The following is a 4,061-nucleotide window of genomic DNA, read 5'->3' on the forward strand; positions in this document are numbered from 1 at the left end:
TATCACAATTAATTAACTGTTATGTAAAAGGAGAGAGAGAGCAGTTTCCAGAGAAGAACACGAAGGAAACACAAGTGTAACTTTTAGCGAGAATTCAGGGTATGAGGGAGGAGGGCACAAGCCAGAAACAGCCGGAGGCGGCTTATAAAAAAACTACCTCAACTCGTCATTAGGCTGAGAGGAGGAAGAAGAAGAAGAAGCAGATTGTTTTTGTAAGACCTGGGTTTCCCCAACATATTGCTGTTTAAAATGGAGCTGGATGTTGCGTATTTAGATTCACACTGAGAGGGAGCCGTGAGCACAGTAGAGCTCCACTCTTTGAAGAGGTGAGACTTCCAAAGTATTGATCGAGTCACTCAACTGTAGTTGCTTTTCCAGCTGCAGGTACTTATAAAGATGGCAAGGTAAGGAAGAATGTCAATATGCTCGTTTATATCATAGTTTTATTATTATTACTAAAGTAAAAGATTCCCTCTTCTAACCATCAAAACATCTATAAAGATTCAAAAGAAAGCGTAGTAGAATCTGTTTCCTTTCACTAGTCATAATTATATTTAGTTATTATATATTTATGTAGTAAGTAGTGATATCGGCTTTCAAGTGTCAATCATTTCGGTGGAACAGATGGAGTATATTCTAATTTACATGTTCTTTCATATGGGTAAACACCACAACACAGTGTAATCAATATCATATATAATATTATATATATTAAATATAATATATTAGATCTAGCCATATATATATATCTATATTGATTTGATTGCATTTTTAGTTGGCTATCAGCAAGTTTCTTGCAGATATCTTCATACTATCGGGGTTCTTCCCGATTCTCGTGCGTCAATATCTGGTGATAAAATATGTAGACTTGCTTCTTCTATTTATTGGTTTTTATAGCAATAGCTGTTTCACCAAACTATGACATTATCAAGCGATTACTGACTTACATTCTAACCTTCCGACGTAAAGTTATATTACCGTTTGAGGAAAATGACCTTGAGGTGTGGGAACTGGTTGGTCAAGGAATTAAAAGCTTAATGGCGTTGTTTCGGGTACAAAGAGGACGTATGACAACAAAAGTAAAACTTTAAACATGTGGTTAAATCAATATTAAAAAATACAATACCATGTGCTCAATATTTCTTTAGATTTATGTTTAAATCAAAGTAAAATCTTACATGTATTTTGCAAATACAGAAAATAAGGTACAAAAATGAGAATTTTTTAACGAATGCAGAAGGTACAAACAAATAAATGTCTGTTTATGCATATGTATAATATTAAATTTAAGTGCATGTTTGCGTCCAAATGCTCAACGCTAATGATCGGCTGGAGGTTTGTGTTGGGCGGGGTCTCAGCGACTTGAGCAAGCATGTTACTTGACCTTGGCTGGGCACTCTCGTGTCCCCTAAGGGGCGCAATGTGTCAGATGGTTGGGGGCATGTTATCTGGTCCCTGTTGGCTTGTGCATTTTTCTCCTGCTGGAAGGGATTATATAATCCGACTCTGGTTGGAGATTCATGGTCGGTTTCTGTGTATGACTTTGGTGCCTTTTATCAGCTTTTGTAGGGATGGCTTCCTGTCGTGAACATGTACACAATGCTGATGAATGGCCCCTTGATTTCTATGAGTTAGCAGACGTCTCCGAAGGGTCGTAGTGTGCCCGATGTAGTTTTGGCTGTGAAATTTACACATCTTTGAACAAGTGAATTTGTATACTACGTTTATGCACATCTCTTTTGGTCTTCTTGGATCGGTTCTGTTCTTCCTGTTGGGACTGCTACAAGGTTAGGCTTACTATATATCTGAGGCTTATTTTGTGGTAACGTTCTTTTGGAGTTACGCCTCTGCTTACTATCTCACGTAGTGTGCGGCATTCCTCCTTGTATGCAGACCCTTAATATAGACGGTGGTAATAATCAGAATCTTCTTTTTCGTCGTCGTGTTGGATTTGTAAAATTCACCCGTTTCCATATTAATTGCAGTTTCAATTATTTGATCTGCATAACCATTGTTTGTCTACAATTGGCGAATTCGGTCAAGTTCGTTATGTTTGTTTTTCCATGATCTCCATGATGTGCTGTGTGTGTGAAGGCTCTATTGACACGCTCTCTTTATAGACTTTTTATCGTCCGGCCAGCGTTCGTTGCTTTTGTGTAAACTGTCTTCCTTGTTTTACCAGGACAACAAGAAATGGTAAAGTTTTCTGCTGGCTGTGCTGTGGTGAAGTTGAGCACAGAGTTTCTTTTCATAACATCTGCTTGTTGTCCGGCATCGTCTGTTTCTTTTATTGTGATGAATATATCGTCGAAGTACTGCTCATAAATCTGAGGTTTTTGGTGTTCTCGAAAGGTCCTTTCTTAGGCGATGGCCATGTACACATATTTACAAAAAGTGAGGATCTCATGGCGACTCCGCCATACAATTATGACATTAAATTGGCGCTAGAATAAAGATATGGATTTATGAATAACATTCGTTAAGACATTGATTGCATGGCAGGATGTTATAAAATTCTAAATCCCATCTAGAATTAAAATTTGTAAAGGTTTTTACAAAGTACTGGATGTCCAGCCTTGGTTAGAATTTCATGTTCAGATTCTTAGCTGACATAATCAAGTTCGGCTTCTTTTTTTCTAATATGAAAAACCATTAAAAGGAATAATTCACTTAATACTATTTAATAAGAGCAAATTGCGTCAGAGATTGTGCAGTAAAAACAAAAAAGTGGAAAAGGAATACAATATTTTAATTGAAACGATAAAAACGTTTGAAATTTTAATGAATGTGTAATTTTTATTACTGTCTCAACCAAAAGCAAAGCTGTTCTACCATAGACATTATTTGAAAACTAACATAAGGTAGCAACTTGTTTGTATAACGGCGTTGATGGTCTTTTTCACTAGTATGCGTCTGAAAGTAATCTTACTACTATATAGACATAATTTTTTCATAGAGTACATGATTAACATGAATTTATTTACTTGTGCACACTGCTAAAAGAGAGAGAAAGAGAGAGAGAGGAATATATTTGCTTATTTATTACACCTAAAAGAGAAAGAGAAAAAGATTACGTTAATGTTAAATGTCATTGGAAACATGTTAACACGGTTTCGCACAACTGATTTCCTGGTCTTTTTCTTTCTTACAGGTTCCAAACGATGATGGTGTTCGCCCTTCTCGTCCTGTCTGTCGTCACGATTTCGGAAACCACAGCAAATCCACTCGGTAAATTCTTTAATAATAACATTAATAATTAATGATAATAATTTCTATTTGTATAGCCGTTATAGCTTAATCTTTCGAAAGTTTTCTGAAGACAACTCGCTTTTTATTTTCAGGGAGGCCTAACTTTACTAGACCTGAATACTGTAAGTGGGTTCGTGTGGACTGTACCAGAAATCCTGGACATGAATGCTGTAGGCCGATACCATTCGGAAAATAGGGCACAAACACCGGAGGACGAACAGACATTCCTTTAGATCACCAGGAGCTGCCACTGATGCGAGAGAATGGATGGATTTCAATCTAAGGACTTCTAATTGTTGACTAACTGATAACTGACATACATCGTTTCTTAAGGAAACACAATATTGGAATTAACTTTCATCTATTTAGCGGTAATAATGTTTTTTATCATTTTATTTTTTGCTCATTTGGAAAATAAATAATGGTTTGACGCATAAATGCCTGTTCATTCAAACTATCCGTATACCCTCGGTATCTGTATCTACAATGTTATAGATTTATGTCGGCAAAAATAATAGAAATTGATTCCTTTAAATTACCCAAATGTCATGAATCATGAAGTTATTCATTGAAAGACAAGTAATTCTCGTGTGTACTTTCCTTTCGCTTACAAACTAGATAAGAAAATAAGTAGGACGTTTCGGACTTTTTGATTTAGGAATAAATTAGGAAATATGCAGACTTGGACTGCCCCAGATCAACATTATTCCCGTAGGGGATAGTGCCTTCAGTGCACCCCTCGAGGTTGCACTGTGGGCATTACTTAAGGTTCTTTGCAGTGTCCCCTCGGCACCTGGCTGCAACCGCTGTCA

General features: G+C 36.7%; 1 long non-coding RNA gene across 1 annotated transcript; it reads left to right on the plus strand.

Moving 5' to 3' along the window:
- The first annotated feature begins 249 nt into the window (after positions 1 to 249).
- LOC135219641 (uncharacterized) lies at positions 250 to 3,687 on the plus strand. Its single transcript, XR_010315478.1, has 3 exons — positions 250 to 404; positions 3,152 to 3,228; positions 3,342 to 3,687. It is a non-coding gene; the product is annotated as an uncharacterized LOC135219641 (long non-coding RNA).
- The last annotated feature ends 374 nt before the right edge of the window (positions 3,688 to 4,061 follow it).

Source organism: Macrobrachium nipponense, chromosome 1 (assembly GCF_015104395.2).
Source record: "Macrobrachium nipponense isolate FS-2020 chromosome 1, ASM1510439v2, whole genome shotgun sequence".
NCBI classification, from domain to species: Eukaryota; Metazoa; Arthropoda; class Malacostraca; order Decapoda; family Palaemonidae; genus Macrobrachium; species Macrobrachium nipponense.